This window comes from Pteropus alecto, unplaced genomic scaffold, assembly GCF_000325575.1.
Source record: "Pteropus alecto unplaced genomic scaffold, ASM32557v1 scaffold20, whole genome shotgun sequence".
In the NCBI taxonomy this organism is placed as follows: domain Eukaryota; kingdom Metazoa; phylum Chordata; class Mammalia; order Chiroptera; family Pteropodidae; genus Pteropus; species Pteropus alecto.
In genome coordinates, this window is record NW_006436298.1 from 34,462,145 (window position 1) to 34,476,510 (window position 14,366).

The 14,366-nt window shown below is 32.5% G+C and overlaps 1 protein-coding gene across 4 annotated transcripts in view; it reads left to right on the forward strand.

The window, feature by feature from the left end:
- Window positions 1-14,366, forward strand: part of FER (FER tyrosine kinase) — a 366,069-nt gene that overhangs the window by 175,714 nt on the left and 175,989 nt on the right. The gene's annotated exons all lie outside the window — the stretch shown is intronic.

Sequence of the window (14,366 nt, forward strand, 5' to 3'; positions counted from 1 at the left end):
CGTCAGTTAACATTTTCCACGGTACATAAAGCTCTAAGATTTTTTTATTAAAGTTTGGAAACAAAAAGGCTTTGTGACTACCAGCAGTATAAGAGTATTTGAAATAGTTTCCTTGTTTTATTCAGATGGGTTACCTTTTTTTTCATTGTTTACTGGGTTACAAATAGCTTTTTATTTTTTCTTTCCAGTTTTTCTTGAAAGACTTGAGGCCTTTCTTCACTTTACAAGGTTGTCTTTGAAAGGTTTAGTTTATTAAAAACTCTAAATTGTAGAAGTCAAAAAAAATGTCCAGCAATCATGAGTACCTTAGAATTTTAATTTTGGGTGTTAAGTTTACAATATATTATATGACATTGGAACTTTTCAAACTATACTGCTCTTCTCAAAAGTAGTGAATTATAACTTCCCTGTGTGGAGCCAGGTAGTTGGGTGAGAGATTGCTGTAGGTCATTTCTTTCTCTAAGATCTGTCACAACATTTGTGTTTCAAGAACTCTGTGAAGTAAGGAATGGGTACAAGGAAGGTTTGTGTTTTTAAGGTGAAACTTTTGGAGCCTGGACCACATTGGAGTAATGGAGCTGGCTTAGCTTCTGAGTACTTTTGAAGTTTCAGGAATTGGATTGGGGTCAGCAAGAATCCTTTCCTCTGGGGGCTGTTTACAATGAAGAACAGTATAGAAATAGGGAGTCATAAAACATGGTATGTTAATTAGTTTTATGTATATCTAGGCATGACTTTCTAATGTGAATTAAGTGGTATTCCCAAGAATGCTAGTGTATAATCCAAATTCAGCTTAGAAAATTTTCAAAACAATTGTTAAACTTTTCATTGATAATCTAGAATATAATGTCAGTGTTTGTACTTGTATTTTATTACTCAGTTTTTACTTACAGGCTGAGCTTAAAACATTCTTCTTACAGAAGATTTTGATAGTTGCTGGACACTAATTTTATGGCTAAGGAATTGACCTTCTTGCACAATTTTCTAGAATTATGAGATTGCTCATTCTCTGTTAGTATTTTCTCATCAGCTTCCCTGCCCCACCCCACTCCCATTTTAATTGCAGAAAACCCTATAAAATTGTTTTTTAGTCTGGAACAGGTTGTCACATTTTATCTCTAGTAAAAGAAATGCCTATCAATGTTTCCTCTTCCATCAGTGAATTTAATTGCAGTTGTTTCACAGAATTCTAACTTTTTTCCTTAGTTAATGTGATCTATTCTTGTAACTTCATTTGCTCTTCATACATCAGTGACTTGCAAATTTATATTTCTAGTTCAGATTTATGTATTTCCCAAAACTAATGTTTTTCTACTTTTACCTAAAACTGAGTTCATTACCTTTAACTCCCAATTTTGTTCTTCTTTTTTAAGTAAATGCTACCAGTAAATACTCAGCTACTCAAACCTTAAACCTAGGGGACATCTTTGACATTTTCTCTTCACTACTGCTCTCTCTCCAGTACTTTAAGTGATAGGAGTTTTGTGTACTTAATTGTACATGTAAAAGTACGAACTTCCATTCTAGTATATCTCAGTATGAAATAAAATTCAGTGCACTGAAGATACTTTTTACCTGTTAGGTTAATGAGCTATATAGCTAGGTTTTCAGAGATATTGAAAGCCCATTTCACAAGCCAACTAAATATTTGCGTTGTCTACTTGCTTAGCTAGGTCTAATTTGAGAGATTGAAGCCATAAAAGAGGCACATAAAAATGCAATTATTTCCTTGGAATATGTAAGTTCAATTAAAGCCACATCTTTCACTACATAAAATTTTTTCATGACACTAGATACATGGAGTAGATTCTCTGGACTATCCCAAACCCAGTTATTCTTTCTCCCAAACCCCAAACACTGGCTGTGGAGCTGAGCTGACTGTCTCATCATTTTATAGCACCAGCTATGAAAATGACTGTAAACTAAAAGCTATAGAAGATTAAGGAGCTATATATGATTGTTTTATGAGGTGGAAATTTAAAGTTTATGTAGCTGACTATTAACTTGATCTAAAGTACTGATATTGAAATATGCAAGTCATTATCTCTGTTGTAAATATTGTTTTACACTTGATTTAAAGAATCATGTTACTCTTTTACATGAAAATCACAAAGCAGAGGTTGTGAAAGTTAGATAATTTTCAATTATGAGTGGGGAACAGACTGATAAGGATTTTGCTATGGTCACATTATCTGTTATGTATCATTGTACTCTTATAATTGGAATCTATTTCTTGATTTAATTTGTGTAAGAAGTTAATGTCTTTGACCATATAATGTGCTGTAAAACATCTAATTTCTATCTTGCCAGACTTCATTTTTAGCCTACGTAAAGAATGCTATTTTGGTCTCAATATAATTCTGTTTATAGCAACTTACTTCTAAGACTCTTCTCATTTATTTCTCTTCCCCATAAAACTATAAATATATCATCATAACGTCTAGCTGGTCAAAGTAGTCGCTTTCTTATCTTTAGAGGTACAGGTAACTAGACAATACAGCGATAGAGAAATAATTTAACTTTCTCGTGGTAATGCCAGTGGTGCCCAATACACTCATCCTTTACCCTCCACTGGCTGATTTCTCCTACAGTGCCTCCCAAAGCCTATGTAAAGATGGAATATGAAAGGCATTATCATAAACAGGGGTTATTGATCACCCATTATCTTCTCCTTACAGTTTTATGTATATGCACATGGCCTGTTTTTTACTACGCAGGTTAGTTTCCATTCAGATGTCACTATCAGAGACGCCTTTTGACTACCATATGTGAACTAGCACCTCACCTCCTTATGTTCCCTTCTTCCCCTTCTTAATTTCTTGCTGTTATGATTATGTTTACCTGATATTATATTATATGATGTATTTTTAGTTGACTCTCTCTCCCAAGTGAAGGGTAAGTTTCATAAGGGCCAGAATTACATTTAATGTTTTGAGCACTCATATCCCAGTACCTAGAACAGCGCTGACCCATAGTAGGTGTTCAGTAAACATTTGTTGAAGAATTGGATTCATCGAGCAATTGCTAGGAGCCAGGTATTTGCTCAGCATTTTATATGCATTATGTTATTTAACCCTATATATTCCTATGAAGTATTATGAACCCCATACAGTATTATTGTTGTTATTAACCCCATACAATATTATGAATGAGGAGCTGAAGCTTAATATGTCAAATGACTTGCACAAGATAACACAACTGATAAGAGGCACAACTGAGATTTGAGTCCATGGTCTTAACCACTGTCTGTCTTGATTTTAGAGTTTAGACTTTAGAGAGACTAGAATAAACTATTTAAGGGACATTGATGTGGGGAAAGGAAGTATCTTTGATTTCATAAAATGTTAAATTGAAAAACAATTTTAATATATCAGAAATTATACTATAAGTCTCTATAAAAGGAAAATTATTAAACAGTAATATTGGGTCAGAGATCTGAGATTTGAGTTAAAATTTAAGGCTTGGTAAAATATGGATTAGAAAGACATCCAGTTCAATTTTAACATTTAAATCATGCTTTGCAAATTTATTGCATTGTTAAGTTTAATATTTCTTTAGATTTCGCTGTTTTTAAAAAGAAATTTATTTCTGAATGGAAATTAAAAATCATGATTAAATTCAAGGGAGTTAGTCAGTGGGCCATTAAGTTGAACCTTAGACAAATGATTTGCCTGCCAGTTTAAATCAAATATTTGTGACTTTTTATCAGAATTTGGTATAGGTTGCCAGAATATTAGAGGCAGATTTTTAAAGAGGAGAGTAAATCTTTTTGTGACTGAAACTGCTGACTTGTAATTGAGGAGACAGGTTGGTGGCCACAGCATTCGAGATCAAACACGTGCAAACAAAGAATTCATAAGAGAAGAAAGTTGTACTTTTAATTAGGTATTCTATTCATTATTTTAGTTTCAGATCTCTTAAAGACTATTTTACCTTAAGTATTGCTTTTTGCAATATTACTGTTTAATGATTTTCCTTTTATAGAGGCTTTCGATAGAATTTTCGATGTTTTTTCAATTTAACATTTTATAGAAGCAAAGAAACTTCCTTTTTCTTAAATCTACATTCATGTGCCTTAATTTCTTAATTCTTTAATTAAATTATTAAAATGATTTAAAGTTTTAATAAAGAGAGGATTAGAAAATATGTGATTCAGTATTTATTCCTTTAGCAAATATTTACTTAACATTAACCTGTGCTGGGCAGTGTTCTATATTATGTCAGAGTGTAATACATACTATGAAAAGGAAGCAAGTCAAGGAGATAATGACCTGAGCATGATGATGAGGGCAGGAGGAGTTGTGTGTGTGTGTGTGTGTGTGTGTGTGTGTGTGTGTGTGTGTGGGGGAGAGCGGCGTTTTTTAAACATTGTGATCAAAGAAGGCCTCCTAATAAATTTTGAGGAGAAATGTAAACCAAGCCAAGGAGATACCTGTATGGTTATATGCATCGGTAATCATTAAAGTATTTAACATGAATACTAACCAATGAGAAAAGATGCCAACTTTACACTGGTAGAGCCATAGTGGTGTTTATTGACCAAATATCCTCCACGAGTGTCTGGGGAGTGTGTTCCTTGGTGCAACTGAGGACCTGCAGAGGCTAATATGGCAGAAACGGTGGTAGAAGGGGAGAGCAATGGGAGGCGAGCACAGATTTGGATGAATTTAATAACTAATATGAAGTGTCTTAAAAGGTCAGTTGTTTATTATATGATTTAAGAAATTCACTTCATTTGAGTAAAAACCCTGCATAAAATTTTACAAGTTTATATAGTGGGTCTCTTTAAAACAAAAGATTTGTGTTTAATAGCGCAAGTGAACTTCCAGGAAATATTTTTGTAGTAATATGGCCATCCAAATAAGTTAGAGAAAAACCCCTGATTTTAATTTCCCCAAACTTTCCCCTCTAGTTCATTGTTCCCGCCCCCAACACCACCAAGCAATTAATAAAATTCTGACCCAATGTACCTAGAGATAGAGTAAGATCCAACAGGTTAAAGACTCAGTCCAACAAGACTGCCGCCACCCTCTAACTTCAGACACCAATCACAGGTCCATGTTATCACCTGTGTTTATAAACAATTGTTTTATAGATTGGAGTTTCCAATAGACCCCCTCCTTGGGTTCATTTGCTAGAGTAGCTCACAGAGCTCAGAGAAACATTTTATTTACTAGATGATCACTTTATTATAAAAAGATATAACTCAGGAACAGAAGATGGAAGAGATGCATAAGGCAAAGTATGCGGAAAATGACATGGAGCTTTCTTTCATGCTCTTTCTAAGCACAGTACTATTCTCAGTGTCCACACCTTCCTTCACCAGCCCAGAAGTTCTATGAAGCCAGTCCTTTTGGATTTTTGAAATATGTAGTTTCACTTCATAGCTATAATTGATTAAATCATTGGCCATTGGTGACTGAACACAATCTCTAGCCTCTCCCCCATCCCTAGAAGTCAGGGAGTGGGACTGCAAGCTCCACCTTTGTAATCACAAGATTGGCTCCCCCCCATCTACAACCTGCGAGGTACTCCTAGGTCACCTAGGGGCTTTGCAAAGGTCATCTCATCACCTAAGAAAAGACTTCTTTATGGCTCTCAGCACTCAGGAGTTTCCAAGGGCTTTAGCAGCTCTGTGCCAGAAATGAGGTCTAAGACCAAATATAATTTCTTACTATAAATCATGCTATCACACTCATTAATATTATTTTTGGAGGTATCTAACTAGCTGTGTGTGCTTTTGCAATTACTCTTATGCTATCATTTGTATGGAATTTTTAAGAAGTGCTGTGTGTTTAAAATTTGTACCTAAGAGTGATTTTTTTTAATCTCTTAAAAATGAGATAATTAAATATCATGTGAAATCAGATTTCTGGTAAGGGAAACCCATACTTTGGGAACATGTTCTTATCCAGAATGCCTGCTGTTTAATTGCCTATTTTAGATCAATTATTAGGTCTATTAAGAGTGGAAGAGCACAAAAAATTACTAAATATTCTCCTTAGGACATCCATCAAGAATATATAAATCTCCACATGGACCTCCAATTTGAGCAAAGAGAATTCAATTTTTAGTGCCAAGTTTGAGCACTACCAACCACATGATATGAGGCAAGTCAGCCAGCTTCATTTTCAGGCTACAGGTACCTCACATGGTTGTTGTAAAGATCATGTGAGAAAATCTCTGTGTATATATTTTGGAAACTGTAAAATACCAAATACTTTCTTATTTAAAAACTTTTCCACAGGACAGATAAATAAAAACAGAAGACCAGTTTGGAAGATTTTAAACTGTGAAGAAAAAATAAACATTTATTGAGTGCATAATCTGTGGATAACACTCTACCTAAATTATTTTATTAAACCTTTTTAACAACTGTGAATTGAGTATTAGTATTATCTTCAATATTAGGTGAGGAAACTGAGATTATAATTTACCTTAAATCTCATTTCTTATAAAATTCAGTTGTAACCTGAAACTGATTCTATTCTATTCATCATCTTTTTACTGCAACTCCAACTAGCATAAATTATAGTCTGTGGTCTTAGTAATGCCAGTAGTTCAACAACAATCTTTTTTGTGTGTGCTCCACTATTCTAGCATTAGGAGACAACAGTCAGCTTGATAGTTATGATCCCATCCCTTATGAAACTTAGGAAATTTATTCTAGCAGGAATTCTATAGCATGTTGTGCTAAGGGAAATACAGGTAATATTTGAGTATTTAGTCTTCACTTAGTATGAGCTAGGAAGTCAAAGTAAACTTGGAATATAGACTCAATTCACTTAATAAAATAAAAGAAGCTCATCATAGCACATATAAAATGTAGACTGCCTTTCAGTGTTTTACCTTGAACGTTACCGGCAAATATTTGGAGGCAAAAGTGAGCAGCAACAAGAATTTATTTGAGATCCAAAGAATAGCTATTTGGGAAGCACCAATTCAGGCAGAAACCCAAATACTATTCTGATTAGAGGGTGAAGGCAAAGGTTTTTTATAAGAAGGGGAAGGGAAATAATTACATGAATAAAAGGCAGGAATTTCTATTGGTGTTAATAAGCTAAGTTATTCTTTAGCTTTACATGTGGTGGTAATTCTAAAGAATGTCTTCAATTTTCAGTCCAATAGTCAGAATGTCTGCTTTCCTGTTTGATTCGCAGGCAGTTGTTTGGAATACAATATCGGTTGGCCCAGTCAAAAATTATTTTGCCCAGTTTAAATATTCCAAAAGTTTGAAGAGTAAGGTTGAAGGACTGAATTTGATTTACAGTAAAACATTGCCTGCAATATGTCACTTCATCATTTTATAGTATTTGTGAAATCTTTTATGCGCATGTAGAAATATAAAAGATAATGCATAAAGGTACATCCCTCTATGAAAGGTATGAAAATAGTTGCATAAGTAAGCATTTTTTTTCCTGTTCCTTGTTGGAAACCATAGAAAAGTGAATAACAACAAAAATTTAAAAATCCATAAACTACATTTTTTAATGAAACTAGGAGTCATATATAATTCACAGACTTTACAGTACATGTTAACTCAGTGAAAAATGCCTTAGTTTGGGCTGAAGTTGCGTAGCACAAAGTTTAGAGAAGGTATGATTAAAGAACCAACCTGCAGTAGATCTTACCAGGCTTCAGCAAAAATATCTGTTGAAGGAGATGAAGGCACCCTGTAATTCTAAGGCTATATTCCTTGCTTGTATCAATGGATGTTGGAAATGGGTGAGGGAATAAAAATTCACATGTACTTAAGTGATACAGCTAAAGTTGTACTTTAGAGAAAACTCAGAGCATTGAATACATCAACCAATAAAACCAAAAGAATAAAATAAATGAGTAAAGTGTTCAACTCAAAAACTTAGGAAAAAGTAAATCCATGATCAAATAAAAGAAAAACAGAAGAGAATTATAAAACCATAAAGAAATGAATTAGAAAAAGGAAAGAGTATATACATAATTGCTTTTAGAAAGTTTAGTACCTAATCAAATCACCTGCTAATGTAATAAAAAAATTCATGCCATAAAAAGGCTAATCTCTTTAATATACAAAGAACCTCTAAAAAAAAAAATACAGTAACAACAACCAAATAGAAAAATTGGCAATGGACATGATTGGATAGTTCAAAAAATAAAAATACAAATGACTTTTAAACATACGATAGGTGATTGCCTCACTCAGAATAAAGGAAAATTAAAACTATAGTGAAATATTTTTTTCACATAACAGATTGGCATAAACTTACATTTTAATCACTTTCTTGGCATAGATGTGCAGAAAAAGGCCCTTAGATAATTTGGTGATGGGATTATAAATTAGAACCTATAGAAAGCAATTTGGCAGAATCTATGAAAATTATAAAATGTGTATACTTACGATTTAGCAATAATTCTTCTACAACTTACCTTTAGTTACATCTGTTAATATATGAAACGACGTCAGTATAAGGTGATGGGGTTCAGGGCAGGCCACCCCAAAATATGCCACTTTGGCATATTGATTATTTTGAATTAAAGTTACTTAAGAAACAGCCCAAGCAGAAAAGGGGCACTCTGACCTTCCTTTGCTCTCCCTGAAAGCAGAAAATAACCTTCCTATGCGAAAGGTGCCTTTCCTGCACCAGAAGGTAGAGAGACGTCCTTATCGTAGGAGATAGCTAATTCAGTGCTGAGAAGGCTATGTAAACAAATTGCTTAGATTATTCACTAATTAAGCATCCAAGCCTAAGTATTTTTGTCACGTGAATTCCTCACAAATTTGTGGTTTCTTGTCTAGAAAATATAAAATCTGCCTGCTTTGGTTATTTCAGGAAGTCCCATACCTATGAGAGCATCATACATATGTTTGAAATTAAATTTGATTTTCTCCTGTTAATGTCTCATGCCAATTTAATTCTTAAACCAGCCAATAAAAAACTATGTAAAATAAAGGGGAAATTTTTTCCCTCCCTGACAAAGGTTAGTCACTGCAGCATTGTAATATCAGGAGATTGAAAACAATTGAAATGGTCATCCATAGGAGTCTAGTTAAATCAATTATGGTACCCCATCCAATGGAGTAGTACAAATGAAGAATTTTTCTATGTATTGATTAGAGAGAGTTCCAAGATATATTGTTAATAAAAGGTAATAGCTATAAAACAGACTTTATACAATGTTATTTTTTATATAAAAATATGAGGAGTATAAGATTCATATCTAAATTTACTTTTATATGATAAGGAAACTAAAAATATACTCAGGAAACTATGTAAGAATAATGTTGATATGTAACAGAAGTTAAGTGTTTTGAGAGGGGGTTGAAATTGGCAGCAGAGATGTAAGAGAAACTTTTTACTGTTTATATTTTACATTTTTATTTTTTAAATCATTCAAAAGTTAGATGAAAAAATATTGAAACCATGGCACCTGCCCTCAGGCAGTTATAATTTTTCAGAGAGATACTTTATTAAAAAATTATTGTTAAAGGAATAAAATGATCATGTTATATATTGTTAAAGTAGAAAAAGCAATTTATAAAATAGTGTTACAGTATTAATCTATTTTCAAAAAGTGAAATATATATGTACATATACATAGAAAAAGTTGAAAGACGAACATTATGATTATTTCAACTTGGAGAAGTTACGAGGGGTTTTTTTGGCTTAAGTGTAGTTTAAAATTTTTCATTGAACATGTTATTTTTGCATTATTAAAATTTTTCTAAAACTGTATATGATAATGTAAAGTAGAACACTATAAAGAGGTACTTTTGAAACTTTTTTCTACAATGCATAGAAAGGAATTACATTTTATATCGAGACCTGGGACACACAAAATAGTGAGTGTTGATATGTATGCATGTGTGTAACTCAAACAAATTTTACAAATTTTACAAATTTTACAAATTTATGTTTCTTACCTGTGATGCATTCTATTATATTTTTTAAAGTCTACATCCAAAAAGTTGATTTTATGAATCTCAATTTGAAAAAAATACCTATAAAAGGATTATTAAAAATCGATGAAGTTGAGTTTTAGTAGCAATACAATATGTGTTATAGGAATTCAGAAGAGAAATGAATGGCCTGGAAGTGGTTGATCGAGGAAGATGGATAAGCAGAAGGAGTAGGGAAATTATTTGGGGTTATGGTAGGGTAATTATCTAAAACATGGGGAATTCCAAGACTTGTTTTAAGGAAGGTAAGATTTGACAAAAGCAGATGAAGATGAATAATTCAAAAAGTTTAGTTTAAAGTTAGATTTTTGAGAGCCTTGAATACCAGAATTAGTATTTATCTATGAAAAATACCATTCTACCACAGGCTAATAAGCAAAGGATGAATATGAACTAAATGCATCTTGAATGTAATTTGTGATAACACATACCTCACTGAAATATTGAAGCCTATGCAGCCCTTTAATTGCTTGAAGAACCGAAGGCATTTATTGGCATATTTAAAAAACAAGGAATCAGTTTTACCATTTCAAAGAACTTGTGTAGCCATTACCAAATTATATTACAGTAAAGAAATGCTAAAATAGAAATAAATTATCAGTACCAGTAAAAATAAATAATGATGGAAATTTAACAATAGTAAATAAAATAAAAATGTAGATTCTTAAAGACCTGGGATAATTTCCGGGTTGAGCTTGAAATTTAGGTGTAAACCATTATAGAAAAAGAGTTAACTGATTTCATGATTAGAGGAGAGGAAGGATATTAATTCATTTAAAGCAAAGTTTTACTAGCAATAAGTTCTAAAGAAAATTTCTCTCTTGTATTTTAGATATAACAATGTCCTTAATAACATTTCTGCAAAACATTAGGCAGAGATTTCATTGGTCGTTGCTTTCAGTGTCCTTTAATAATAGCCGAGGGCATAATATTAAAATTCAGCTTAATAAAGAATATTCTGCATCCGCATTTTTTTTTTCTATTTTCAACTTTTGCTGCATAAGAGTAAAATCCTGGGATCCAGATTTATGATCAAAATATTAATAAAGTTAGTATTAAATACATTGAAAGTTTTAGTACCAAACAACCAAAAGTTTATACCAATGACATTTACAAGTATCTCATCTTAATTATATACCCGAACATAACGTTTAGCAAAGTTGGTAGAGGGTCCATACATTGAGTAAAAAAGCACCTTAACACGGAATGGGGTATTGTTAAAGTATTGTTATTTTAATTCACACTTTGACCTTTCATTCACTCTTTGTGGAAAAAAGTCCACCATATGTTGCCAGTAATTTATTTTACTTTATATTGTAAATCCTTTCTAAATAATTTAATGGAGGGTCACCATCATTTTTAATGTCTTACTTTTCAGATTGTGAACTTAGACATTGGGAATGTATTTGATGTTCTAAAAACCCAAGAGTACAGTGGACAAAAATAATGAGATCTAAAAAGCAAGAAAAATGTCTACAAGAAAAAGAAAATGGCATTTTTGACACAGGATAGTCTTAATGTTGGTACTTCTATAATTCAAGCTGGAGAGAAGTGGTCAACAGAATAGGAAGATAGACAAGGGTTGGTAAAGTATGAGGAGGAGAGCTGATAAGTAGAAGTATGACAGAGAGAGGAGAGTACCTGTTCTGCCTCCATGGCTGGGTCAGCTTCTAAAGTCACATAACCCCTTTTCCTTCTAACTGCTGTCCCTCCTCTGCCCCTTATAGCCTATAGCCCACAAAAACTTCTGAGGTAGAAAACCTCTGATGATCATGTGTAATTTTCATTTTCATTATTAGTCAACTTTATTCAATATAGATATTCATAAAGTATTCCATAAAAATGTCCTCTTCCTCTGGGCTCACATCGAACTCTGAAGTAATATAGTACTTACTTTATTCAGTTGGCCGTTATTGTTAGGTTTCTTTGTCTGACATCCCCATTACATAATAAGCCCCTTGAGAGCAATAAGGATTTTTTTCTAATTTTTATATATCTTACAGCATCTAATTCACAATTCAGTGTATATTTGATGTTATTTTTGAGAAAATCTGGACATTTAATAAATGCCTCATATTATATTTGAAAAAATATTATAACCAAAAGACTTTAATATTGTTTTAGAACAATATAGAAATTTCAGCTTTTCATGTTTTCAAAGTGGAGCATCTTTTGATTTATGAATCAAATCTCTTTAGAAATAAGATATATTTTGTTTCAGTTCCATTTATACAAGTTTATTTTTCATATTTTTATTTTCTTCTTTGATTGCATTGTATTAGAAGTTACTGTTTCATATAGTTATGATGCTCTTACAAATTTTATAAATATTTTTAAGTATAGATGGAAAGTATTTCTGGTACACTCTTACTCAGCTTATTTTATACTACCAAGAACTACTATACACACACACACACACACACACACACACACACACATACACACACATACATATGTGTAAACATTGGCTGAGATTTTTTTTTATTTCCAACCCTATTTTTTAAAATTAAATTTATTGGGGTGACATTAGTTCATAAAATTATATAAGTTTCAAGTGTACAATTCAATAATCATATGTATATTGCATTGTGTGTTCACCACCCAAAGTCAAATCTCCTTTCATCACCATATATTAGACCCCCTTTACCCTTATCAGCTTTTGCCCCTCCCCCTTTTCCCTCTGGTAACCACTAAACTCTTTTTTGTGTCTATGAGTTTTTGGTTGTCTTACACTGCGAACTATATTTGATTGGTTATATAATATCAAATGAGATTTCTGTTCGAAATTAAAGTGCTGAAGCAATCTTATGTAACATTTTATATTTCTTATTTGCAAATTACTATCCATTGTTAACCCATTGTAAAAGTGAAAATGAAATACAAAAATAAGCATTGCTCATTTTTACTTTTTTAAAAGAACCGTTTATCTTTTTTTACCACATTAAATTTGTGTTCACCTTCTGCTATGTTGTCCTTGAAATGAACAATTTAATTGTGCCACATAGACTTGTTTCATATCCTACTTTACTTTACATAGACAAATTTGCATGCTAAAAATTTTAATGAGCTTGAAATTACAGAATTTAAATTAGAAAGACCAAGGACATGAAAAAGATATCTACATGCAATATACAGATGACATATTATAGAATTGTACACTCAAAACCTATATAATTTTTTAACCAATGTCACTCCAATAAATTTAAATAAAAAAAGATATCTGCAAGTGATTTTTTAAAATAGAGAGCCTTATTTATATATAAGCCTTAGAGAAACTGAAACTTTAAATTCTTCCTTGTTATTTATTTAACAAATGGTATATGTTAAAACTAGACCAAAGATGAGGTCTTATAAAAGAAATACCCATACAGAGAAATAATAATCTTGTGAATATCCTTGAAACTTGATTGGTGACTAGTTAATGAGAAACAGAATCAAGATCAGCAAAGATCTGTTGTTATATTTTCTTGTATGTCTCTCAGTAAAGAGGACCCTCAAGTATCAATCATGTCTTTACTGTTTTGTGATCTTACCATTAGAGATTTGTTTAAAAGGTGGACTCTAGAGGTATGATTTTACAAATACTTTCTAGTAATGTTATGTTCTCTTTTACATAATAAATCTGTATCTTTTTTTGCCCCTGGAATCACTTCAGTTTGAGACCATAAGAATCCTTTTTTAACGTCCATAATACTAAACTGTCAATAGAGGTTTTTGAGTCTTCTCTAAAAATAACTTTTAAAAGACTCCTCCACTCCTTTTTACAATGTTCAGTGTTGGGTTTCTGGAAGGTCATCAGTGTTCATCTAAAATAAATAGGTCAGAATTTTCTAGGAATCCACAGGTTTTAAGCCTGTCTTTGTCTCTTCAGTACGCATTCAACAAAGACATATTGAGTGCCTATAATGTAATAGAAACTATATTAGATCTGAAGATATAGTAATGACTATGGCAGTCTTTTTCCCAAAAGAAATTGGAGTCTGATTGAGAAGACAGACAAGTAAATAAGAATTATGTTCAAGTTGATAAAACCCTATTCTAGAGGACAGTTCAGGGAAGGCCTACAAGAGTTGTGAAGGATCGCCGGAGTGTATAGGTGAAGGGCCTGGTCGAGTTTAGTGTCTCAGAAAAGGAGCTGCATCTAATCTTGAGAAGAGAAATTCTGTGGTACATTTGGGGGACTAAGGATTCCAACTTATATACCTATAATGAAGAATATACTAATAGTTGGGGAAGAGGGAAGAAATGGTGTGATAGGTAGAAAGATGGCCCCCCAAATGTGTCTGTGTTTTAATCCTCAGAATCATGGATGTGTGCGTTATAGTCCATAGCAAAAGTGACTTTGCAGATGTGATCATGTCAAGGATCTTGAGGTGGAGCAGTTATCCTGGATTATCCAGGTGGGCTCAATGTAGTCACAGGATCCTTA